The following is a 27857-nucleotide window of genomic DNA, read 5'->3' on the forward strand; positions in this document are numbered from 1 at the left end:
AACATATACGTATCACTCTCTTGTGTGCGTTGCGTGCTGTTATATGCCTAATTAGTGGTTTGCTCGGTTACATGCAGGAAAGTAACTTAATAATTTTTTCACGTAATTAACTGATGAATGCGCGTTAAATGCATCAACGCGTTTCTCTTTCACTATCGTTCCAATTTTTCTCGAATAATTTTAAAATTATTTTATCGATCGACGTTAGACAATTGCTCTATCTATCGTCGCACGAGTGTTGCAATTTAGTTGAAACCCTCGGCATCGTTGATAAAAGGTTATTGTCCGATCTAATTGGCAGTTGAACTCGTCCAGTCCTGGACTCGCGGTTTCATTTACCACCGTGTGTGTCCTATCTCGATGGAATCAACGCGATCTCGTATATGCACTATTCATATAAGACTTATATATATATATATATATGTACTCGACAAACGGCGTATCACTTATCCTTACGATGCGTTCTGGTCTCGAAGCGAATCCATGTCTGCCGTGAAACGCGTAATGCAAGTCTCTTGTACGCGTTTTAGAGATGAAAATACGGCTGATTTTGCGAAAAACGAGGGAACAGATGATTTCTCTCCGCAAACACCACCGATCGTTAATACATTATTCGCGCAACTCGTCGAAACGAAGCGAGACGAAGGAACAGTGCCAACGTGTTGCCCGATCGTCGATCGATTTGTGAAAAATGCCGTTCACGTCCCGATCTATCGGTTCACGGAAGTTGGCGTTGACCATGACGCGTTATAAAAATTCAAGAATTCCACGAAGTTTCTGGTATCGACCTAGGCGTGCGTTTCTGCCCGCGTGGAGTGAATCACGGCCGCGATTTGAAACGCAAAATACTCGAAGCCGAAACGGGTTGGAAGAGACGCGACGCTTTCTATACCGAAATTTCCGTTCGCCCCGTGAACATCTACATAATACGTCGGAAGTGGCGGTCGTACGATCCCGTCATTTGCATCGGGTGGAATTGGCTAATCGGCAATTCCGCGTAGGTTAACCAAACAGCCGCCGAGAATACCAGTCGATCTTCCGTGTGAACACGACCACGCGTTCCTATCGCGTTAATCTTTCATTCATTCTAATCTTCAACTTCCAATCTTGTAATCATCTTGAAAATTCAAATCACGTATCAATTCTATCGAGATTATACATTGGAAATTCCAAATTTGAGATATTAATTTTCGTAGCGATAGAAAAATTTGCCAGTTTAAGGAGAATTTGGGAATTGATATTAATTGATCGATATAATTGACGCGATAGGGGAAAGAACAAGCGAAATCATCGACGGAAAAGCATCGGTTGTAACGAAACGAGATCGGCGTTCGCGCGTTTATGAACTTTACATGTTGTGAACTCACAACGCTCCGTCGAGACGTTCGATTCGTTCTGCTGATTTGTCTCTGTTACTTTTAGGAGATCGAGTCTAGTACCGCGAATCATTTGTCTTCATCTTGATCGTCATTTCTTTTCATTTGTCCCATCGGCGTGGAACAAGACCCTCCGTCACCTTATTCTATTAACAGTCACGATCTGATATTGCATATGCAAGGCCCTTATCATTATTGTAGAACGATGTCCCGTTCACTGAACCTTCTTACTGATACGTGTTATAGATCTGCCCGCGTATCGTTCTTTCGATTTTGCCGTTTCGTTTCGAGGTCGCACCCCGAACAACACACGATTAGGCATATTCGATTCGCTTCTCTACATTTCTTCGCTTCTTTCTACATTTTATCCATACACTTTTTTCGAGCAGCAAAATTTATGGTGGATAATTTGCGAAATAAAGGAAAAAAAGGAAAGATTCGTCCATTTTTTATCAAAATGGATCGATCGTCAACGAGTTTTTCCAAGATTACGGATCATCTCTCGTATTTTTTTCATATTGGTTGAGTTGCTAGGTTATTCGATATGCGTGCCGGATTGTACACATACTTAATTTGCATACATACATAGTTTCGAAGCTCGTGATCCACGAAGCGGATCGGTGATAAAGTCTGGCGATTGATCGCGAAATCTGTCAATGAAGAGTAGTTTCTACCGAATAGTAGTTGCACGCATGGATTTCTAAATGAAAGAGAGAGCAATGGAGAGAAGAGCACGCGTTACTAGTCCGTCCCACATCTTGGAAAAAAGCGGGTCATGTGGACGATGGTTCACAGCCGTCGACAGGACAACATTGCTCGACAAGGACGACCGCCATCATCGATATCGACGTTCATTGGCCTAAATCGCGACAGTCGGTAGCCGCTAACGCGCCAGCATGCTAATTCCCACTAGTAAAAATGCTAAATACGTCTCTCGTTGCAGCCGATCCTTTCTCTCTTCTTTTCTCTCTTTCTTTCTTTTTTTTACCCTTTTGCCCGAATTGATTCGGCGCAACCAATTTTTATATTTTATTGTCACTCTCATAAAATCTTGTTAGTCCTCGTTTCGCCTTCGAAGATATCGGCTCGTTTATTGAGCCGTTGATACTCTCTCGTGTTTTACGAGTATTACTCGGCTGACTCAATTATGTACAATGATTGTTCGGATCCTCTCGCTACAAAGTTTGCAACGACGGAGTCTTCGAAGTTACTTCGAGATCGTAGTAATGGAATAACTTTGATTATTAATCGAGTCAATTCCGATATTGGTAAAAAAAAATTTTCGCACGAGGATCGAGGTATTTTCAAACTGTGATCAAGTCGTGTAAAGCCATTTCCTAATTCGTGATCATTGGTCAGAATTATTAAAATAATAATAGGGAATATCAAGTTTCTAAGAGGCTAAGATTAGGGATTGAAAAGCCTAAATATATATATATAGGAGGGAAGAACTTGTATCTCCGCGCTCCAATTCGGTTCACGGAAGTTCAATTTCGTGACGTTCCTTAATGGTTAAAGGTGACGTTCAGCGGAACTCGTGCGGAGATTCGCGCCAACTTTGTTCCACGGAACCAAGTGGGCTAATGATTCGTCTTAAAGGAGAATATATATGCGTAACAGCTGCGTGCACGGTTGGATGTCTCTCTCTCTCTCCTCGAGAGTTTGGTGAAACGTTAAATAGCAGGTGTCGCAAATTGTTATCAGAATCTATGATTTTCGGAATCCTCCACGTGTGAGTTCCATGAGTCGTGGTGCGAGGTTTGGAGCGGTTTGCCAATAAAAGCCAAGCAATTGGAATCGTACGTAGAATCGCGTATTTTCGTGGCGCTTTGCGTGACGAAAGACATCCCATTGGATCGTTTAAGAGCCACTCGTAAAATCTAAAACAGCCCTTCATGCTCTTGTTATTTTCAGATCGACGACGCAGATACGCGTTACTCCGCTCGCTACTTTTCGCCCCGCCTAAGTAGGCTAATCGCCGGCTATTCGTGAGGGAACGATTCCATTGGTCGATAACGCGAAGAAATGCGTGCGATCCACGATTCGTGCATCTATAAGAAAGAATCGAACCATTGTTGTTTCATCGAATCGAGACACGATAGAGGCTAAGATAAAGATAGGTTAAAATATTCTCGAGGCGGATATTTTTAAGGTCGGCGACTAGATTAAATGCACCGCATATCGGTGCCACTGAACATCGTGATTCGTGTTAAAGAGAGCAGCATTTCGTTGGCGCAATGAATTTCGTTGGAACGACCTTTTGTAATGGCTCCCCTCTCTCCCCTCTCCCCCATTCCTTTCTTCAACGTCCTCCTCTCGATTGCTTTTCGAGGCGGGGCATCGAAAACTGTGCTTCTGCTCGAAATGAATTATCACCCGCGCCGTTTTTCGAGAGGCAGTTGGCGAAACGGTAGTTCCCCGGCCCGTGAACATCGGTAGAGCGGAGGTGGTGGAAAGGTTGGTCGAGGAAAGAGTTTATTGGCGAGATCGATGCTCGCGATTCCGTCAAGCGCGAAAGGTCGAGACCCGGTTTCCTCTTTCTTTCTCTTTCCCTGCACGGACATCGGGAGTAACAGTAGGAGGCTGTATGCACGCTCGGATTGTTTTCATTCGACGAAAATGGCTCACCGTGAAAATAGACGACCTCCCCTGTGTGCGTGCGCGCGTAGAAATGGGGATGATGCAGTTGGCCTGGATAAAGGTCAGTGGCCGACCTAGCCCCCCAGCAGTCCGACCGACCGACCACCAGCTCTCCCATCCACCGGTATTGATTTTGTTAACCTTCTAGGTTCTCTAGCCCCGTGCACCCCCCTACTGTCGCCATCGGCACCCTTCCTACCAATCACATCTTCCCGCTGTCACGCTCTTCTAACCTTTTGCCGTTTGTATTTTGCCCTCCGCCGCTTTCGACCGCCGATTTCCCCGACCCTCCCCCCCTCTATTACTTACCCCGTATCCCGAAAAATCTCGCCATCTTCTTTCCTTTCCTTCTAATTTTTCTTTTTTCGTTTTTATTTTTATTTCTTGGCAGATACGCAAGAGAACAATGGAACAAGATTCGATAACGATCCTCGAACTCGGTGAAAAGAAGAAAAATTAGATTTTCCTCTCGCTCGATTTTTCCTCACGACACGGTTTCGAAAGTGATTCGAAAACGTTGCGTTCGGATCGCGATAGCCTCTCGAGCGCGCGATGCAGTTATCTATTTATGCCCTCTGTCCCGGCTAGTTTCAGTGTCGAGTGCAATCGGGAATGTACTGGGTGTTTGGACGGGAAACGATACGAATCTAAATTGGACGAGCGGTTGGGAAAAAATTATTTCCTTGGGATACTTTTTTTTCTCTCTCTCTCTTTTCTTTTTCTTTCCAGAGGGTTCTAGAGTTAAATCCCTAGAAGAAACGGAGTTTTCTCGTTTCATTAACGCGAAATTGAAGCCACTCTCCGTGCTTCGTGTCCATCTTTTTAAGAATAATTAGGCCCAATGATTCTTATTGGCCGCGATATAACGAGACGATGATAATCTTGGGCGGAATCGGGCAAGAGGAGGACTCGTACACTCTGGTTCCACTCTCTCCGCGTCCTGTATCGAAGCAACTCGTGTAATTTACGATCGTGGAATCGCGTTCTTACGCCTACTCGATGCACGATTCTCGGTTAATTGGCGCATTCCTGAGCACTCCTCTCCGCGAAATGGGGCGGCGATTCGCATATCGTAGCAGCGCTACTCGGGGAGACGTTCCAAGACGGATCACCGGTGGTGTGCACCTTGCTTCGCGATCGACGCGTTAATACGCGTGCACGCGCGTGCGTGTGCGCCTCAAGCAGCTAGCGTACAACGGCGAGGCCCGCAAGCGGAATTCTAATGCCGTGTATCTGTGCCACTGTGCGAATTGAATTCCAATTATACGCTTGATTTACTTGTCATTCACCCGCTACTCCCCGAGAATTGCATCCACGATATTTGGCGCCACTCCATCTTCGTCGATCGTGCTCGCAACGGTGCTCCTTGTTCGCCATTTACCTTTCGAGGATAAGATAATTGCTCGAGTTATGGCGCGTGTCGCGACCCTTCGAGAATCCTCGAGGAAACAGGAAACAGGAAGTTGGACCGTTGCGCGTCACGTGACGAACTTCTAAGATTCTCGATCTTTGAGATATAATCGTTAAACGGCCGTTGAATTAATCGCAGAGACGATGATATCTACGTGGCGATATCTAATTACGGATCGTTTTCTCTACATATGTATCTACGCACGATCGTACGTCTAAACTATGTATCTCGCATATCGCTTCTAACAATAAGCGATCTCTATCATATATATGTATATATATACACATGTATTGTAGCCATTGAATCCATCAGATGATCTTCACAAGCTGTCAATCACTATCATCAACGTGATCTAGTCATTCGATTAGATCGAAATAGATCTATTCCAACAGATTAAATGCTCTCTTCGACGTTTCTCTTTAATGGTGGAAAGAGAGGGAAAAGAAGGAAAGGAACGGAGAATGATTATCTAACACGCGCGTCCCTTACGATAGCGAAAAACGGGGAAGAATGTTCTTCCTTCCTTCCTTTCCTTCCGATACTCCAATTGACGATAGCCAAGTTGGCAGGAACAAAGCGAAACAAACGTGAGCTCGATAATCATAGGGTGTTGTCAGAGAAGAGAGGGAGAGGGGTACGACTCGTTAATCTTGGAAGCAAGCTCTCGTGTTCCTCGCGCGCAAAGTTTCGCTGCCGGCGGTTTGATTTGCCGCGCGGCCAAGGATCGGGAATAATCGGATCGACGAATTTGCATGCGCATTTATGCGGATCGTGGCGTGCAAGAATATCGGGCAACGGGGAGATTTATAACGCGGCACGCCAGATACGCTTACGTTACGTGCTATTGACAGTATTACCCAGAAATTTGCATATACACATATGCAAATGGCGTGGCGCGAGTGTCGAGCCTATTGATCAGCCTTGTATCTCGCGGCAAAACGGTAAATATACCTCCGCTTATGTCGTCCAATCGATGAAGTTTCTCGATATTCCTTGAACCCCTCGCTCTAATTAAGTCCATCGTTTAAGCTCTTTGTCAACGCGACTTCGCCTCGCCGAGGATCTTGCCGAGATTGTCTTCGGGACGCGAGCGACGAAGTACGCGAGGATCTTTAAATCTGTTTTCCTCCGCGACGTTTCAATTTCGAGGATCGACTTGAAATCGGCGATTCCAATGTTTCGTTTCGAACAATATATATATATATATTGGGAGAAATCTTGAAACTGGTTTTAATCTTATTCCGATTCGCCCAATTTCGCTTGACTAAGCGATTAACCTATATACACTCACTCGTCGAGCGAAATTCAAATTCTTTCCGAGCGTGGACGAATTATCGTTCGATAAGAGGGGTCAAGAGACGATGTACAACCTTTTTTTAATTTGGTTACTTTTCTTAGCGGAAGTAATCGCACCGCACGATGCGCGATATACGATACATCGCAGAAAGGAATTCACGATTCGGTGAACATGAAATTAGCCAAGACCGGACGGACGGAGAGACTTTCATCGATTTTCCTCTCGTTACCAAGTGACGCTTGGACGTTTAAGCGTTGTCCCAATTCGAGATTTATCTCGATCCTCGAATAATCATCCTCTGCCTTGCGCGAGGCACGCGCGCGTTTCGTGCACGATTGGCAGAGGTGATGATGATAATGATGATGACGATGAGAATGATTTAAGTTAGGATTAAGGTAGGCGTTCCTCGACTTTCACAACGACCACGTTTTCCTCGATCCATCATCCTTGGAACGTGTCGCGAACGTACGCAATCTATGAATTGGATAATTACCGTTTCCAAGAAGTCAAAGTTTTCAGTTTTCTTGGACTCGCACGTCACCCTCCCTCGTCCTCCCTTATCCGTATTATTACCCGTGGTAGTATTGCTACAGGTAAATAAAAATCGCGAGACTGCAACCGCAAGTGATGCTGTAGGCGTAATAAATAAACGGCGACTAATGAATGGAGCTAAAGTGTGACTCTTTAATGAGCATCTCATTCTTTACCACTTGGATATATTGGATATATTGCAACAAACATTGTGGTTTATTGTCGTGTCAGTTATGAATTATAGAGTTGTCGAAGGGAATGAATAGTTTCTTTGATAATAAACTATGGATACTGCGATTATAAATATTCATTCGCGAGTATCTGCCACGGGATGAATGGCTTTGCATAACGTTAATAGGAAAATCCTGGCGGGGCGATTGAAAAGTATCTCGTGTTTCGGAACGCGCGGAATGGTCGAAGCAATGATTGAAAAATGAACCGTGCCATTCTGAATCAAAAGTCATCCACGTCGATCCCGTGTGATTTCCTATACCAGCTTATTTTCTTCGTTCCGTCTCCACAGGAACGACTTTACTTTTTACGAAAAACTAGGAATTTTCTCAATTCAATCCGATTCCACGAATCTGTTGAAGAATTGTGAAGGATTCGAGAGGAAGAGTTGGAGCAGTATCGAAAAAAAGAACTCGTTGGAACACTGGTTAGAGACCGACTGGTTGTTTATCGGAGGCCTAGAATCGAGTGTACTAAATATGTACGTTTCTAGGTTGTTTAGAATATTCTTCCTTCTTGATCTCTTTCTAATTACACGTTCACTTTTCCTGTCTATACGATACTCGCGTCGGTATGATTCACGCGGTTGCATTTCCGACGTCAATTACCTCCAATTATCGCACGATAGTCACCGTTCGCCGGATGATAAACGCGTTTTCACTTCGCGTAATATTCTTTTCTTCTAGTCGGGATGTTTAACAATGTTAGACACGGCGAACTGCTTGCAGCACACTCGTTTAACCTTATGAACGGCAGCGAGCGCTCGCTTATTTTCCACTTAGGGAGGAGGAGCGTCTTGTGTCGTTGTCGTCGTCGAAACGAGAATGAAACTGGCGATACGACCCAATTGTATCCTACGATTTTTTCCTCTTCCGAATACCGGCGTAACTTTTCTTTTTCTCAATTACTTTTCACCTTTCGACCGGAGAAAATTGAACATTTCATTTCATTTCATTCCGATTGGTCGTTTCGAATTTTTCCGCAAAATTGTTCTCGTCGAAACAGTTGAAGCAGCTCTTCCTCTCGAGAAAGAAACGAGATCTCGAATTCCGTTCAATCAAAAAAGGATTAATTACCGATGTGAATTTTTTTTTTCATCGAATATCTAACAGGCGGTGTTTCTCGCCTGTATTTTGGACCCGTCGTAACGGAATCATGGGTTAACGCTCATCATTTCTCTTTTTGAAAAGAGACAAATTTTTTAGCGATGTGTGTGGCGCGTTAACGGCACAATGGCTGATCGGGGTGAGGGGAAGGAGAGGGGAGGGGGATTATGAGATGTGCGAATGGAAATGTGACCGGCAGGCCTGTCCTGGTAGAAGACATTCCTAAGGTTTGACGCTGGCTCTAATAGAAAAACTGGGTATCTGCCAGGCCCGTGGCAGTCGTCACGGGAATAACAATACGACGGGACGTGAACGAGCCCGTCGAACGATAATTCCTTCGGTTTAATCGATGACCCCGGGCACGAGTCGCATTGGAAAGAATCTAGTAGTTTCTCGATTTGCATATTCCTCTTCTAGGCCTCTTTTCTCATTCAATGTTTTCCAAATGTATAATCCTAAACGAGCAAAAACTCTCGCATAGTATAACTCGAACGAAATTAGGCGAGAAATAATAGATGGAACGAACGCAGATGGGAGGAGGCATTTGCCAGGGTTATCTCACGATCGCCCACGACTTCGTTAACTTTTCCACCCACGGTCGAGCGATGGTGGAAGAAACGGAGGGAAAGGGTGCCGCGTTTCGAGCGATTTTCGAGAAAAAAACGGAGACGGCGACCGATCGATCATCCTTCGAAGGAGAAAAGAACGGCCGATGCATAGGATAGGGGATAGGATGATCCCGTTGGAATATGTTGGAATATCAATGCGCGAATCTTAGACGCGAGAAGAGGAGAGGAGAGAAGAGGGAGGGGAGGATGGTGCGCGAGTTACACGCGCTCGTGCAGAGGAGAATTCCCCGGGGCTGCGAGAGCGTAACCGCGTAAGGCGTATCGGGCGCGAGGCCACCGGTGCATTGTCATCTTCCCACACGCGATGCACACGGAGAAATACGAGAGGGAGAGAGAGAGAGAGAGAGACGAGCTGCGGCGGCGTGACTTTCCTGCTACGATCGCCCCCTCGCTCCTCGAAAACTCGGGGGGGAAAACTCGGTGCCGTCGATAACCTAGTTCCGTTCGCGAATTCACGGTCACAGGCGCGCACCACGGTGAGAAATCGTGCGATGAGAATTTCGTGGGGCACCGATCATTCCTCCCTTTTTCCCATCCGTTCGATCGTTTCGCCAATGAAAAGTGTCATTGAATTACGATTTGTTACGGATGTACATACCTCCAGGTGGGGGTTTAACCGATTAGATTTTTTTCGAACGAACGAGAAAAACGGGGCAGAGATTTTTAACTAGGACGATAACGTGGCTTTCTCCGATCGAAGAATAGATCGCTAATTTTTTTTTCCCGATTTTCTACATTGAAAGTTGTAAAAAAAAAAAAAAAAGAAAAAAGAAAGAAACAAGAAAGAATAAATGGAAAATATATGGAACGGAAAGTAAAGTGGGAGGGGGGAGGGAAAAGTTGGCCGCGTAAAAAAAAGACGTAGGATATATACGCGGAGCTACAATGTGATTCGCGGAATGTATACAGGAGAAATGATATTGGAGAAGTGGGCGTTGTTTGTGACGCCTGTTGGAACTAGTAGGAACGCGCGAGACCGTAAATCTCTGGCCATTTATTTCCCAGGACGAGGGGGAGGGAGTTTTGAACACGTAATACTTTCATCTACTTTCCCCGTCGTCGATGTTCCTCGCAAAACTTTTCAAAGCGCTCTCTTCACCGGCTGCTTTCCATCTAAAGTAATTTCTACTCCGATCACGCTTCCTTTCTCCCGTCACGTCACACCGCAATGAAACGGAGTTCGCTAACGGCGATATCGATCGTTAAGTTGCAAGAATATTACGATCATCCGCGAAGAAATCCTTTTCTCGCGAAGGGAGGGGAAAAAAAGAAGAAAGAAAGAAAGAAATGGAACGAGCTCGATCTCGTTTGTTTCGAGGAACGAAAAATCCGTATACGTATTTGTTTTTTGAATCATTATAATTACGAGCCCCCTCGCCATACTAATATTCAACGAATATTGCATTCGATTACGCTCTCCCTACCAATTAACATTTTTTTCAATTGTACCTGATTTCAATATTCCCCCTTAAAGATACCATTTATTCGCTATAAAATTAGCATCGTAATGACGTCCGATTCAGAGATCGTATTACGATACACGGGGATCATTATCACAATGTATCTAACTTTTCCTTCGACTCTTACTTCGTCTCACGCGCGTCGATCGTGTCTTGTTGATTTTTTCCTTTTTTTTTTTTTTTCTCTACTTTGTTAAGTGGGTCAACTTTCGTCATCGACGATTAAAGGAGTCGCAAGAAGGGTAAAGTTCTGCGAAAAAATTTCATCTTTTTTCTTCTTCTTCTCGTAACGATAATTTTTCAGAAATTCGCGTCATCGATCATCCCGGTGACATTACGAGATTTCTAAAACGTTGTATTACGAGTTTAATCGACGTCAATGGCTCGTCAATTTTCTTAATGCGGTTGCACAACGCGAATCGTTAACGAGGGAAACAACCCTCTTCTTCACCGACCTCGTGTCACGCTACTCGCGGCAATTATTTTTCTTTTTTTCCCTCCCGTTGATGCATTCTCTTCAATTTTCAAGAATATTACACGCCCAAGCTTTTAGAATATATTAAAAATAAAAGGAAGGAGGGAGGGAGGGGGGAAATATAGCTTCCTCTCAGCTCGAAAGGGTTAACCCATTACGTCATACTATCTAAAAGTATCCTTTTACTCGAGATTAAAACTTAATATTTTTCATCCCCCTTTCAGAGAAATTTTCATATATATGTGTATACATCCTCGTCGTTCAAACGCGTGCGTTATTTACTTAATTTTGTCAAAAGTCTATTTTTTTCGATCAGAATCAGAATTGAAACGATGTTCGAACGAAAATATTTTTTTTTTCTTGCGCAAAAGCGACACGGTTTTATTTTCGATTTTATTTCTCTCACGTGCATTAAACGCGGATCGTGATCCACATTTGGCCGATAAAACGACAAAAGATGGAATCATCGTAGTGGTATCGACGATAAGGTACGTAAGCGTCGAGTCGAAGAAATTATCGGGCTTCTGTCCTTCGATCGCACGTGTCGTTTTGCATTGCCGTGAACGCGACAGGTTTTCCCCACCATCCTCCTCCTCTCCCTGCCCCCCCTCCCCCCTCCCAGTTTCGTCTAGGAAATAACGAAAAGGAACCGGTTGTAAATCGGTTTCGGTTCCTAGATTCATTTTCCTGGAACTTCTCACGCGCGGTTTGCTCTACGATGGTAATTTTAGCGGGGAATGAATTGTGTTTTTAAGATTAACGGGACCGCTCCTCGGACCAAGTCAGCCTTGTTAACCGGTATTTGCTTAGCTAAGAAGTTAGAGTGAAGGTTGGTGGCCAGCAAGGAAAGATGAAAAATCGTTTCGCGGCTGCTAGCGAAGAGGAATCGTCTATCGGCTCGGGGCAATTGTTGTTCGATTGTTGACGATCAATCCGTCGTAGATTGAAAACTTTTTCCACGTTTCGGTTTGATCCGCCGGGATCGTGACTTATCGATACATCTGCACGCGCCCTTCCAAGAATGCGAAACCCGCGTTTTCTCACTGCTGGCGCGAGAATCTGATCGAAAATGGACTCGGACATACGTACAAAGCCGTTTTCTACTCGTCGAGTCGTCGGCAAGGAGAGGTAACGGGGTTGGAGAAGTCACGCGAGACGGAACGAGGCAGTTAAAACGGGAAAAGGGGTGGAAACCGGTGGAAAATTGCGGGGAAGGGAACGTGATTGCGAACACCGTGAACAACGTTCGAGATGAGCGTACACGTAATCGCGAGAGTAACGCGATTAGACTGAGGATGAAGTAGCGACGACATCAGAAATGGAGGTGGAGGAGAAAGAAGAAGAAGAAGAAGAAGAAAAAGGAGAAGAAGAAGGAGAAAACGAAGAAGAGGAGTAAGATGGAAAAACCGGGGAAGAAGAAGAAGAAAAAGAAGAAGAGGAGGAGGAGAAAGAAGGAAGAAAATGAAGAGAGAAGAAGCAGTTGGGAGGCGGGGGCGGGGGAGAGGTTCACAATAGCTCAACTCTGGAATGAGGAAGTCTCGTACGAGACGACATCACGGGAATACTAAAGTCTGGGTTACTAATAGTTGGTTACTTCGCGTATTCCAGCCTCATAGCTTCTCGCGAGGTGGAGCTTCCCGGGATCGCCGCTCGTCCGCCGAGCAACTTTGTATCGGCGCCATTCTTCCACCGGGAATCGTCGATCCTCTCGTCATTTTCTATTTTCTCACTTTTGATTCGCCACTCGATTCTGGGAACGAAACACGGGAACCCAGTCTGGGACTGGGTCAAGAATTAGTCGGTCGAGTTAATTTTCGATGCACGCGTCGTCGCGCTCTTCTTCTTCCACTCTTCTTCCACTCGGATCGAGGAAATCGTGACGACTCGGTTTCGTGTCCGATCACTTTCCGATTTCTCCTTTTCCCCTCCCTCTCTCTCTCTCTTTTTTCATTCTCTTATTAATTCGAATCTCTTAATCCCACGGCTTAACGGCTTCGTGCTCGTTGCACAACGAGCGATAAATTCTCGAGAGGGAATTTCACTTTTGACCAGCCGATGTTCGGGACATGACGGCAGTAAAAATCTTCTCCCCGTTCGTTTCTCGAAACTCAAACGTTTATGGACTGTCACTGGTTTCCGTTCGTCCCCCGGCTATTTTACTACATAGTTAGCGGTGTGTTTCTATTCGTCGCGGCGCGGCAAAAAAGTAACGCGCGGGTTACGAGTAAATCCGTGCGAAGTATCCCGTTAATCTGACAAGTAATGGCGCATCGGTACGTTATATATCGCGGCCCATAAATCACCTCTGTATAAATCGTTTAACACAACAACGTGGCCGAGACGATAATATGCACGTGTACCGATCGGGAGGGAGGGGACGGAATATTTTCGTATTCCGGCGAGGGGGGACGGGACGACTATTTTCGAGAATATCCGCGGTTGAGGAGAACCGGAGAGGGAAATGGGGGGCGCGCAGGGGAGAGCAGGCTAGGGATTCCCTGGTATTATTAAATCAACGTTCATTCTTGTATTTGTCAAAGTTTTTCCGCGCATCCTCGTCTTTTTTTTCTTTTCTCTTTTCTCTCGACAACTTTACGACGATCCATGAATCGAGGGATCAATTTGTTCGGACGATCCGTTCCGAACGATCGCAAGTTTTAGACTACGACACGCAATTTCCATATATATATATAAATTCTCCCCCCATTTTTTCTCGCGATTAAGCGGAATTTATTCTTTATCGTGGCGCGATCAAAGGTCAAGCCTATTTAAAATATCGGCCGCGATCACATTCCGCGAAACGATGACGCCCGATGGTTGGACGATTCATGAATTACCAACGAGGACACGGACCTCGCTTCTCCCTCCGCCTCTCCCGTCGGATTTCGCGATGTTGAAATATCGACTCGGGGAGGGAATCGGGACGCGACGCGATATTTAAAAGAGACGTTTCATATGATGCATTCGGTTTTTGTTGCCTCGTGATCGCGATTGACGATACAGAGGCCGCGCGTATCCTCGCGTATACGTCGCTTGTATCGGAACCGGCCGTGTTGGAATGCAAATAATGTCGCTGATATCGGTAACCAAGATCGAGCCGCGGCATGTGGGCGGTCTTTTACTTTAAACGCGCGAAAACGGTGTCAATTGGACGGATGAAAAATATAGATAGGCGATAAGCTTGTTTATCCCCCCCCGATGATACATCCACTTCAATTTATTCCACGATGGAATATTTTTCTTGGATACGACGGTCTCGTTCCGTTTTTCGCCCCGAAACCCCCCCGAGAATTGGATCGCGAACATGCGATAGGTCGCGAGGCATGCACCGACGGGGGGGGCGGTCGTCCATTATCGAGGACGAGCCATTAAATCGGTTTATATCAATCATCGTTGATTGGCTTTCTTTCTTTCTTTCTTTCTTTTTTCTCCTTCCTTCCCTCTCAACTTTCTTTCCCATTCCCATTCGGGTGAGGACTCGTTCTCTGACTCGAGGTGGTCAGAGATGATGATCGCGCGTAAGAGAGGTCAGAGCAAACAGGTGAATCAGACTTTTAAAGAGATTCGCCCTTGGCCCTCGTCGCGGCGTCGTGGATGATTCGCTTCGTTAAGTCGATTGTGTTTCAATCTGGCCCGCTAATATGCGAGATCCCGGGCCAGACGCGCTCCCGCGCTGCGCTATCTCTCAGCCCTGGCCATCTCTGACCTACATGCCCGTCCAAAATAATCCGACACTGCCGCCAAGACCTTAACCGCGACCCCTGCTGGAACGGATCGAGGAATAAACCTTGGCTCGAGTGCGGCTGCGATCGCGCGGGCCAACCCCCTTTCTCTCTTGGCCCTCTCCTCTTCGAAAATCGATCCTGCTTTCTCCACCAGCTGGCCTCCAAGAGTACCGATGCACCGATCGTGCATCATCCTCGCTGCTTTTTCCCCAATAATTTCACTGCATATGATATTTTCGCGAGATCCGATTGAAACGAAGGAAAAGAAAGGCAAAGTGGTGAATTTTTGACGCGGGTTTAAAGTTTCTTTTTTAAATAAATTTTCCATGGAAAGTTCGACGGTCGCCACCGTCGCCCGAACGATGATCACGATTGTAAAAAATGCGATCGAAGAAATCGTCTATCGCGTAGAGAGTTCGAAAGCGAACGTCATTCGGGCGAGCAAAGATTAACAACGTTTCAAGGATGTCACCTCGACCGTGGCTCGGTGCATAAAATTGAAAGCGTGATTGGCTCGTTTAAGAAGTAGCGACTTACACGGCCGAAATGATTCGACACTGCAGGCCAGACCTTAACCGTGACCCCTGGTGGAGCAGCCCGAAGGGCAAACCTCGTCGTGAGATTTAAAACCAATTGACGAGACGCATCAGTCGTGCAAACAGCTATTTCGTACGTGCATGCTCGCCACCTAATTGTGTCCAATAGCGTGCGATGCGTAACACGCTTCTTTGCGTCCCCGTCTCCTTTAAAAAAAAGAAAAAAAGAAAGGAAAAAGAAAAGGAAAGGAAGGAAAAAAAACGCGACCGCTCGATTCGAGGATCGCGCAAATTCGTTTCTCCGCTCTCTCGATAAAAGAGCTCAGTACGAGCGTGTTTATGTATGCACGCGCGTATGTATGTAGATCGTTGATCAGGATACGAGCGAGGACGCCGATTTTCTTCGCGTTTCCTAGTTCAATGCACTTTTATGTTAATAATCAATCGTATCGCAATCGCGTATCGAGTGTTGCGCAAGCAATCTTTTATCGGTGGAAGGAAAGCGGAGTATTAATATAGAAAAATGTTGTAATTCAGAACAAGTATGTACCACGCCTATCGACGACGAGTGTGTGTAACACGATGCCCATTTAAATTCACGCTAATTTATTAAGTCGAGAAAGTCGAGTATACCACCACCACCACCGGAGGCAATCATTGTTCTGACATCCAACAACGTGACAAATGTCGCGTTCGTGATTCAACCTCATTAAAAAACAATTATTCTTCGAACGAATCCGTTCTTTCTAAAAGATAAAAAAGAACGGATTATAATTCGCTATCTGTTCGGATCCGTTAGGAAGTAAAATTGCGGGGGAAAAAAAAAGAAAAACCGTGATGGGTGATTAATAAAGCGGTAGGTAAGATAAGTTTCGACCGAGAATACCATTACCGTTCCACGTAATATTCCCCGAGCACATCCGCGTATACCTATTCGATATTCAATGACGCGATATTCAAGTATCGATTCTTCGAAGTTCGGCAAGCCAGCCAAAGGAGGAACATCGACGGGTGTGGTCGAGGAGTGCGTACATCGATCGGCACTTTAACCTCGACAGGAAAGCACGCTACGTTTCTACGCGGCGGCGAAAGGAGGGATCCCCGGTGCAACCGTCGGCAACAGGATCCTCGAAAGTCCTTTCCTCTTTCGCCCAGGGTGTTGGAGTGCTACCCTTTTCTTACCACCTGCTCTCGTGCTCACGTGAACACCATCGTTCGTAAGTTTCGAATCACGTCTCCCCTTCCCTCCTATCCACGCTGTCCACGTTAGAAAGAGCGCAATCGCGTCCGAATAAATTCGCGAGAGAACGAATGGAGGACGAATGAAAGAAGGGAATGAAATGGGAAAGGAGAGGAAATGATTCGTGTTGGTCGTTGTTATCGTGGAATAAGCGCGAAACAATCGAGAGGAAGGAGGAAGGAGAGGAGCGGACTACGCCGTAAAGGGCGAGGCTGAAAAGGGTGGAGCGGCGACGGGAGACGTAGAGGCAGCGGTTGTGCATCTGGGGAAGGCGGTAGGGCAAGGGCGTAGAAGAGTGGAAGAAGGTTTAGCGTGGCAGTGGAGCAACGAGTGACGATGCTGGAGGATAAACGGTCGAAGGAGGTGTACGCTCCCTTTGAGAGGAGAGGAGGAGGAGGAGGAGGAGGAGAGAAGTCTCTAGGACTAGGGCGAGGGCGAGAGCCAGCAGCGGGAACAAGGTCGTCGAAATTAATGCGGGGAATCCAGTGAATCCGGGTGGATCGGGTTGCTCGTCGTCGTCGTCGTCGTTGTCGTCGTCGTCGTCGTCGTCGTCGTCGTCGTCGTCGTGGCTCTCGTTTTGAGTTTTTTAGTTCTCGAATTTAATCCAAGAATGGGGGAGAATGGGGGACATTGAAAGCGGTGGATCTCGTCTAGACGGTCGGTGACGTCACGAGACAAGGTCGACTGTCGCTCTATCCACGGCGCAGCACCGCTTTTCTATATACAACACGCCTATATCCTTCCTCCTCTTCGCGTTTCGCTGTCCCGCTCTACCTCGCCCCCTAGCCAATCCTTCTTTTCGTTCTTCCTTTTCGTCTTCTCTCTCTCTCTCTCTCTCTCTCTCTCTCTCTCTCTCTCTCTCTCTCTCTCTCTCTCTCTCTCTCTCTCTCGTCCCTTGCCGCAGCAAGAGGGGTGGCGTACCAGACCTTAAACGTCTTTCCATGGAACCCTAGCTGGACCAGTTGGACTAGGAATCGGTCTGATCTTGTTCCTTGCCCGAGCATCGTGATCGATGTGCCTCGCTGGGGATGTTGCCCATCGCACAGAGCTTTTATTCCTTCTTAGGGAGCGAGCGAACAACCTCGCTTCGTAGCATAGATTTTTCTTTTTTTTTTAAGCAATTTAAAGATTTATCGATCGTCGTTCAAATATTTATTGGAAAACTTTTTCTCTTTTTCTCTTTTTTCTTTTTTTTTTTCAACTCGATTCTTTTCAATCGCGGAGATTATTTTATTTTTACCCGCGATTTCGACTTGTTGTTCGATTTCTTCGTGATATCGTCGAAACGCGTGAAACCGTTCGACCGCCCTTTCCATGTCGTGTCAAAGGTTAAACGGTATTCTCGGATCTTTGCTGCATATCCGCCGATGTTCGGCTTAAAATACTCTCGGCCGATTAAGATTCCATCCGAAATTCCTTCGAGACGCATTCGTTTCCCGCGTTTTCTGTCACCAAGAAGCCAAGGCTGCTTTATCTCGTCCGGAAATCAGTAGCCCTGGTTTGGACTTTGGTCAAGATGGACGGCGTTCACGTTGAGATCTTGCGCCTCTCTCTCTCTCTCTCTCTCTCTCTCTCTCTCTCTCTCTCTCTCTCTCTCGCAACCGCGCCGAACGAATAATATCTGAATTCCTTACGTAGAGGCATAGCCAATCGGGCTCATCAATAATTCAGCGAGCTCGACCGACCGAGAAATTCGAAAACAAGGCGAAAACAGCTGGCCAATCGCGTCACGTACTACAGGCTTCCTCACAAATTCGCCTCCTAACGATTCCAACTTCGAAGATGAATCAATCGAAACACTTTTGATTCCTCCACCGATCCATCTCGCCTCGAATCGTCGCGGTAGAAGATATTGACGAATCTCTCGAAAATCGAAAACGTTCCCCCCATTATTCGAGTACTCGTTGAAACATGAGATTCAACTCAAAGCTTAAGCATCCTCTTTAATTCGTTTCTTCGGACGAAGGACGTTTCCCTCCCCAACGTGTCGACGTGTGAATCGATTCTTCTTCAGGCTCGGCGAAAAGAATCACGGCAGACGCTTACTTAAGGCACACGATTGAATTTCGATTTTTCCCGCAACAACGGATTCGAATAACGGATATTGTAGCAGCGGAGTGGAGCGTAGTTGGCGAGGCCGTATTTCGAAACGGGGTCGATCGAATTTGTCTATTCAATCTGTCTCGATGCCCGATGCGTGATACGTGCGAGCTAACTTTCATACATTTAAATATAGCCGACAGGATGCACATTTCAATGTCGAATTAAGGTTACATTTCTAAGCAGCCAGCGGAGAGACGGCGCGGGAGGACGAGTTTCACGAGGAGGAAGAGGGGAGGGATGATTAAGGGGAGATTTGAGCGAGATCTGCCGGATCTCGAAGAACGAGGCCGAATTCTGATACTTTCCATTTCGAAAATTCGAAACGAATTTCGTCCCCCCCTCCTAATAATGCTCTACAAACGAAAACGAAAGGAAAGTGGAAGAAAGTAGAGATTCGAATCCAGTTTCGACGATACACGAAGATGGCAAGCGACGACTAATTCACTAATTCAGGCATAATTGCCTTCTCGGAAGGGATAAACGAAATATATCGAGCCAGGACCAACACCCTTACACGTATATACGTAAAGATCGCGATTAATTAAGGCCGACGTTGCACTGCCCGCGATGGAATTCCAGAATTCACGAAACCAGGTTTAAATCGCAACAACGCAAGCTTATCTTTTTGTCTTCTCCTCCATTAAGCTTAAACGGTTTTACGACGAAGAGGGATCGAGGATCGAAATTGACGGAGGAGGAGTGTCGATGAAAGAGAGTGGATCCTCGCTGCGATCACCCCTCGATTCGCGAGACGATCGGATCATGATCTCAGCCGTGGCGGCTCCACTCAGCTCCGATCAGCCTCGTTTGCTCTCCGAATGAATAAGTTAATCGGGTTAATCCATACACGCCGTTAAACGTTATGGACGCTTAATCACTTCCTCGTAGAGGGGTCACTGCTCTTCCTCGTTCCTCGGCCTAATATACGCTGCACGGGTTAACCCCATTGTGCCGTTTAGAGATTGCATGGAACATACGCGTTTCGTAATTTCTGCCTGTCCGCCTCGCGCGCGAGCGTGAGACTGGCCGCGTTAGATTGGATCTAATTTTCCAATAGACTACGGCGGCATCGCGCCGTATTACGCACCGTATGGCGGACCCAGATCCGTCGCTTCGCACGGAATTCGCCGATAGCGATCCCCGATCGTTCACCTGTTGATTTGCACCTCGCCGACACCCGCGTTTCATCGCCGATATATCGCGTGTTTCTTGCGCGTTTCCACCATTCAGAGTATGCGATCGTAGCAGATACCGACGCGTTCTCCGAATAGATCGACTTTCCGCCAATTCTTATCGGCCGATTCGTATCCTCGATGTGTCCGTCGAGCCTTCGATTCGTAATTGCGCAATGGGCGGGGCGAGACGGTGGTTGAAGATTCGCATCGATATCTAGGCCGCGATGTCTCCTTTCCTTGGCGAGAAGCGATACGCGATCGCGACGAGATTGATCGAGATCGGCTCAGTCTTTTGGTCGCATGCATTCACATGAATAATCGGGCGACACCTTTCCGCCGAATTTCGGTCAAGCGTCGCTGAGAGATGGCCGTTTCGGGATTGCGCAACGGAATTGTCGGCGGAAAACATGGTGAAATGATTTAGCACGGTGGACGGTAATTAATATATCGATTGCGTCACGGTTTTTTAGCGGGGCAAGAAAGTTTCACCGGGCCGGGTTTTTGGCTCGGCTGTTTCGTAATCGGGCAATGAAGATAGCCGGCCGAATTCACGAGCGGTCTCGATCCGCCCGATTCCTACCGGTATCTGGTGGAGCATCTTGCTCCGCCGCTCATTTGAAAATCATACGGTTGGCCGCGATGCGAATTATGCGCGGCGAAACGGCAAATGAATTCGTTTGAATTCTCGATAAGATGACGCAAGTACGAGCAAACGACCAGTGTTCCCGCTGCTGTGACTATCGGAGATAAGAATCTGAGACTCGTTATCGGTATTTGTGCTGCAGTTGGGCGCAAAAATATATCGTATGCACCGTCCGGAATACCTTTGACCGCGATACATTTCTCGCTGCTCGCCTTGCCTCCCCTACCTTTTTCTTTCTTTTTTTCTTTCTTCTTCTTCTTCTTCTTCTTCTTTTCATTCCCTCGATCTCGTCGTCGATTTACCGCCGCTGTTTCAAAAATTCGAGAATCGTAAAGTCGAGAGGGGAAAAAAAGAAAAAAAAAAGAAAAGAAAATTTCTTCACAACCGACTGCGCGCACGAATACGGTTCATCAATGTTTATCTCGGCGTGGTTGTCACTCGTCGAGATTCGATACGCATAAAATGGAACGAAGAAAGAAGGAGAGAAGAGTTCTCGCGAAGGAGACCAACGTTTCGACGAATCGAGTCGGACGGACGTTTATCGTTTTTTATCGGGAGGATTTTTTTCCTTTTCTACGGAGTCGAGTTACGAAAAAAATCATCAGCCATTCGGTATCGTTTTCGTTTTTTCTCTCTCTCTCTCTTCTCTTTTCCCTCTCCTTTTTTTCGTTTCTTCTTCTTCTTCTTCTTCTTCTTCTTCTTCTTTTTCTTCGAGCGGAGGAAAAAACGGGATCTTCGATGACCGACTAAATTATCGGCAATCGGTTTAAATTAGAGTATTGCAGCGATGATAAGCTGGTTCGTGTAGCTTGTGAAACATACGCAACGTGTGTTGCAAAACACGCGCGGCGAGAGATGGAAAGTGGTTGTGGGAGAGATAGCGGAGCGATGATACACCGTAAATCGTTATCGAGTCCAAAGTATTTTCGCGAGTGGAAAAATAGGTGGTGGTGGTGGTGGCCGCGTCGATGGGCGGGATGACGGGTCCCTGTTTGATGCGCGGACATAATTGTTTCTGCCGCGTGTGCTTAATCGTTTTCATGCTTGCTCCAATGAACGTTCGTCTAGGTCTACGATGTCGTTCCTATCGATAAACAAATTAATTGTAGAGACGTCTACTACTCAACTAATCTAAATAGGGGACACGAATATTTCCTTCGCCCTTCTACAGTGGTCTGCCTCTGCTACTAAGTGTGCTACCGTACTCCTCCGTGCATCGAAATCTCGTCGGTCGGCACAGATTTTAGAATAAAATACTGCTGCTCGTCGAGGCGATTTGCAATTTTTCCGTTTAGTTCCGTTATTCGTGGAAAAAATACTAATTGTAAAAATACATGGGCGAAATGGAGAAAGTGAAGGAACACGTCCGTTGTTCCCGTTAGACGACAGACGGGAGACAAAAATTGCGAGCCTTCGACAAGTGCAATGAAGACCAAGTGGACGACCAGACGATGTTGCAGGCCGCTTGGTGCAATATGTGGGCCAGACAACAATAATTGTTCGACGTTTCCTGGTATATTATACCGCGTGTAATTGATACAGAGGAGCCGCCGTTAATTCCTCCGTTGTGCATCTGCATCTATCTTTAACAGACCCCCTCTCTCTCTCCCTCTCTCTCGAGTCTCGGCCAGCCATTGCATAAATTTTCATTTACAAAAATATTCCTCTTCGAACGGTTTTCCTGGAAGCTGTAGGGCTCTCTGATCCAGTTAATCCGATTCTTCCAATGTTGATCGAAACTCTCGAAACGGCGGTATAGGCGATCTCGTAGCCCTTTCACTTGTGAGGAGAACGTGACTACCCTTACCACAAATATATACCTATATATATACATACATCGATATTTCTTATAGAAGGTATCAAGGTCGCATTATCCTGACGAAGGTCAATCCCCATTCGCTACAGAATGCGGAGCGTAACCCTTTCATTTATGTTAATAGGATTCACGTGCAGGTTACCATTAAAAAAGAAACGTGATCCTCCCTTCCCCCCCTTTTCTTTCTCCGATCTGCATTATAATAAACGACGAACGCACGTGTTTCGCGAAACCATTGGAGAACAAGTATCGATAAGTCGGCAGATGCGAGATCGAGTGATAGAAAGCGCGAAACTTGACTCGAACAAAAATTAATGTTCGACTCTTTGGAACTAATCTTTTTCTGCATGGAGGAAAACTTGAGCATCGCGTGGGATGCATCTTGAACGAGAGGAAGGGGAGCAACGATTAAACCAAGGAAGAAAAAGAAGGAGAAGGAGGGGGAGGAGGAGCTGTTTGATCCGTTTCCCCTGAAAAGAAGGGAAAGTTCGATATTCGTCCGACCAGGATCCACACCGTGTTCCGTTCCTCGGTCTATAGAAGATTCTGTGGACGGTGTTCGTATAACGGTACCGTCGGGTTCCTCGCACGTCGTGTCGCGCCGCGTCGCGACGCATACCTGCCGCCGCCGCCGCCGCCGTTCAATCGAGCCGGGGCCCCCGAGTGTCGATGTCTACATACATACATACAGCCGTGTGGCGTGTTACGTCGACGCATGCTGGCTGCGTTACGTGCGCCTGGATCCACGTATACATGTACGAACGCATTTTGCCGCGGCGAGACGAGCTGAATGCCAATCGGCACGCGAACCATCGTGCCCGATCCGCAACAGGACGCGAGAAAGAGAGAGAGAGACGAGGGAAGGCTCATAAAGTTATGCTCGTTTTATTGCGAATATTTTGACTCGGTCGAGCATCGAGACTCAGGCACGTGTTATCATTTGTTGCCGTTGTCGTCTTCATCGATGAGAGCGTTGCGGTGAATAACTAAAATCGTATACGTTCGTATACGTAGCTGACTAATTCGAGAGAACGCGCGAGATGCTCGAAAATTCCGTTGCTCGATCGAATCTCGCAAATGCGAAAGAGTCGCCTCTATTTCCGTATCTTTCGTCGATTTGAGTTGAAGTTAATCTCACGAATTATCGAAGGAAAAAATTTCCATCATCCCTGATAGTATTCTTTTCGTTTGTATATATTGTTTATCGCGGAGTAATCGTTGGAAGCGAGACAAGGATCGTGTGAAATTGGCGTAAAATCGGGCCGAGGTGGCCGCGTCTTGGATCGGCGAAAACGCACCGATTCGCATGGTTTGCAACGAGTGGCATTCACGGATCGGACGAATACAGCGTGCGTGATAATCGGTTGCGCCGAGAAGAATCCGCCGCGCGTTGGATGACCAGCAAAGGATGGGCGAGCATTGTGCGGCGTGGAAAGGAGCAAAAGTGTATCGCGGCGCTTCGAAACGCTTTTTGCGCCTCGATTTTCCAGTCTCTCTCGGCCGGGAGAGAGAGAAAAATTGGAGGCAATTTCAGAGCGGGGTCGGGCTTGCTACACTTTGTTCGCGTGTTATCCGAGCCGATTGGAACAATTCGCAGGTGCGAACGACCACGAGGCCGAATACGCCCGTTGATCGAGCAGCGTGTAGTACAAGTATCGAAAAGATAATACATTTAAAGGGGAGGTCTCGCTCGCGTTCCCCCTTCGATTAAAATCGCGGCGCGCGCGTGCTATTGCCACAACGAACGTTTCTATTCATCGAAGGGGAAGTTGCAGTTTCATCGGACCGCGATAAAAGTACACGGATACAATATCTCGTGGAGATAGCGATCGAAATGAATCGCCGCTCTTAATAATCGCGCGATGATTAAAATTACGTACGTGGCGAACGATCGATCACGCGTTTCGCTTTCGAAATATTCCATTTTCGGAATCTCTTTCCTCTAATCTCGAATAATTTCACGCGCGTCCACTCGTCCGAGCCTTTTTTCGGGACTTAATCAACGGTGTTTATTAAATAACGACACGCTCGACGGATATTCTTAATTAATCTTAACTTGTCTCACCGATTGGGGAAAGAGTCTCGTTACGGTCGATGATTACGTAAAGGTCCAGGAGTGGAATCCAAACTCGAATTTACACGGAAACTTCGAAGGAAGGCGGTGAGCGTGGTTCTTGCGGTTTGAAAAATACCGCAAAGGACAATATCGGTGATTACGAGTCGAACAAGCCGATTGGGAACAGAAAACGAAATTGAATTCCATTGCCGTACTATCGGAAGTAATTTGATCGTAGCTAGGAAGTCGCTTTTTCCTTTTCTACGCTTTCTATGGGAGGACTTTCATCGCTGAGTTTACTTGCTTTGCGCGCAACTGTGCGGCCGCGAATTCCGTCGTTCGTTTCATTGCGGAAATAAAAAATTTTAAAAAGAGAAAAAACAAAATGGGTAAAAAAAAGAAAATACACGAAGAACGGAATAGGAGGGGAGGAAGTATAACGCTCTACACTGGAACGGATCTCCATCGATTGGACCACGATCGTCGGCATACCGTCGCATCGTACCGTACAATTTACGGATAAATTTTAAACGCAGGCACAATGTCCCGCAGCGATGAGCGTAAATAGCAAAGTTACGCGAGCCCCAGTCAACTTCTGCGCGATGCTATGATCAGCGTTACGAGTTACAAACGCTACTTTCACTCGAATTCTTCGGTTTTTCTCTTTTTTTCTTTTCTTTTTCTTTTTCCTCTTCTTCCTCGCATACGGCTCTTCTCTGCATACGAAATATCGGGGCAGGGGAGGGAGAAGACGATACTAGTCGAAACGGTCGTCCCGTTAAAACGGTCGGCACGATACGATTTCCGTGGGCAAGACGTAGTTAAGAAGAAAGCGCAAAAACGCAGCGGCGTTGGCAGCCATTGAAGGGTAGGAGGGGAGGAGGTGGAGGAGGAGGAGGCAGGATCTTTGGAGCGGCGATCGAGCAGCTGCCAAGGATTCGGATCCCGATCCCGCGGAGAGCCGCGTAAACGCGCATCAGGGACTCATTCCCTCGTCCGAGATTCGTCTGGAACGCAGAAGAAGAGGGGTGGGTAAGTAGGGTGAGAACGATGATCGCGGAGGGGATGGGTGGCCGTGTGGAACAGCAGTCTGGCCAGTTGATTACGATGCCGAAACGAGTGGCGGGCCATCTCTCCAACCAGTTTCGGACAGTGTCTTCGACTCGAACGAGGCCTGTGTAGAGAGAAACCCTCCCTCTCTCTCTCTCTCTCTCTCCCCTTCCCTTCTTCTCGAGGAGATACGCCACCAGGCTCTTTTGGCCGTGGTGTTGTGGTCGGACGAGGAACGACGGAGAGAGAGAGAGAGAAGGAATCGGGAGAAGGAGGAGAAAGGTAAGAAGGAAAGCGTGGAAGAGGAGGAGGCGCGGATGGATAGAGATAGAAAGAGGGAGAGTAGAAGCAGCAGAAGCAGCAGCACCAGCAGCAGTACCAGCATCAGCGGCAAGCAGCCAGCAGCGGCGCAAGAAGAGACGACGGAGGAGGCGACAGCCGAGCTTAAGTTTCGGTTTCGTTCGTTTCGCGCCTGCTCTGCGTCGAACGGGAGCCGAGAGTGAGCGCTGTGGAAAGAGAAGGAGAGGGGGGAGGGAGAGAGAGAGAGAGAAGAGGTGCACGATCGGAGCGAGGACGAGCGAAGGAGACGGAACGAGTCGGGAGAGGGAGAGAGTCGGAGAGACAGGAAAAAGGGGAGGAGGAGAGAGAAGGAAAAGCGATTGACGGCGGTGGAGGCGGCAGGAGGGTGGAGAGAGAGGGCGAGTGCAACGCGGCAACCAGGGGGTGGAGAGAGAGGCGGCAGCCGAGGCGAACAGACTTCACCGGCGCTCTGCTCCCAATAACGACTCTCGCCCTCGGTCAGTCGCGCGCGAACCGCGGAGCCGCGAGCATCTCTTCGTTTCTCTCTCGCTCTGCTCTCGCCGAACGATACCTGCGTTTCGAGCCGCGTACACGTGCGAACCCGCGAGAGCGCAACGGAGCGAGGGAGACACAAGTGGACATAAACACACAACACACACACTCACACAGGGGACTCACGACCCGGTTATTACTCGAATTTATTATTGCTATTACTATTATTATTATTATTATTTTTATTTTTATTATTATTATTATTAATTGGAATCACTGCCAAATACCTCGGAGAGGTGGTATCGTCGTCGTGGACGGGTGAATCGATCTTGTCTCGTTTCTACGTTTTACACGGTACACGGCACGATATATATATATATTTGGAGAGACATGTCGGTGCTTACGGGGAATCGAAGCTAGCGGGTGGTTAGTTATTAGGATAGGCGAAGGAATGCCGAAGAGAGGAGAAATGGAATGGTCGATGGTTGACGAGTGTTGAGGCCAGTTGGGAGACCGATAGATTCCCGCGAGATTTATCGAGGGAAAAATTTACGGAAGGAGGGAAGGAAGGAAGGAAGGCTGGTTGGTGACTGTTTCGACTCGATAAGCTTAAGATACGTGTTCGATGGGGGGAAACTCGTAACTCCAAGTTATCCAATGGTGGAAATAGTCGTGGCGCGGTATCGACGTGATAATCGAGTGGCGAGTGGTGCTCGCTGCATCCGGAGATACACGCAGCTGGTGACCGAGTGAGAGAAGGGCGCGGAAAGGCGATCGCGACGAGGCACGACGAGTACACGGTCCGAAAGGAACGACGAGACACGACGACGCATCGCGCAACAACGGAAAAGCAAAGTGACAAGCGGGAACGAGTGCGTGGTATATAAAAGTGCGAACTGGTGGAGCGAGCGAGCGAGTTACCGGGCGGTTCGAGGCTGCCAGTGGCGCGCGGACCAAGAAGAAGAAGAGGAAGAAGAGGAAGAAGAAGAAGAAGAAGAAGAGGAAGAAGAGGAGGAGGAGGAGGAGGAGGAGGAGGAGAAGGAAGGGAGGGAGTGCAGCGAACACCATAGAGGACAACGCTGTTGCTATTTTCGAGCCCGCCAAATATCTGAGCGCACGGTGCTGTTCGCTGCTGTCTACGCTGGCCCTGCTACGCTCTTTCTTCGCCACCGTCCACGTTCCTCCAAAGCGCAGCGATTCTGCGCCGATGACGCATGGCCCTGACCAAACAGGGGGACAGAGAGAGAGAAAGAGCGAGAAAGAGCGTGAAAGAGAAGCCACATGTAGAGCGGGAGAAGGAGCGAGAGAACGGCGTGTATGACAGGTACGTTTCGACTTTTTGCCTTTTTGCAAAACCGCGCCGCGATCTCTTGACCTACGACGTATCTGTGCCGTGACCGTGAGCGCTGACACGTTTCTACGTTGGACGTTGACGCCTTTCGATTCACGCGTCTCGATCATCCCTCTAGATTCGCGATTCCTTCTCCTCCTCTCCGCCATTAACAGCGATCGTTGATTTTAGAAGGTAGAAGAGGATCGATTAGTCGTCGTGCGTATAATTCTCA

At 47.3% G+C, this 27857-nt stretch overlaps 1 protein-coding gene across 5 annotated transcripts in view; it reads left to right on the forward strand.

The window, feature by feature from the left end:
- Nucleotides 1-27857, forward strand: part of LOC108003935 (solute carrier organic anion transporter family member 74D) — a 77711-nt gene that overhangs the window by 2654 nt on the left and 47200 nt on the right. The window contains exon 1 of one of the 5 annotated variants that reach the window (XM_062079400.1): nt 22763-27616. The exons of 2 other annotated variants lie outside the window; for them this stretch is intronic. The gene's annotated coding sequence lies outside the window, so the exon portion shown is untranslated. Of the gene's footprint in view, nt 1-22762; nt 27617-27857 lie in introns of those variants that run through there. 2 more of the 5 variants (XM_062079402.1, XM_062079397.1) reach the window with 2 other exon arrangements.

This window comes from Apis cerana, linkage group LG9 (assembly GCF_029169275.1).
Source record: "Apis cerana isolate GH-2021 linkage group LG9, AcerK_1.0, whole genome shotgun sequence".
Classification (NCBI taxonomy): domain Eukaryota; kingdom Metazoa; phylum Arthropoda; class Insecta; order Hymenoptera; family Apidae; genus Apis; species Apis cerana.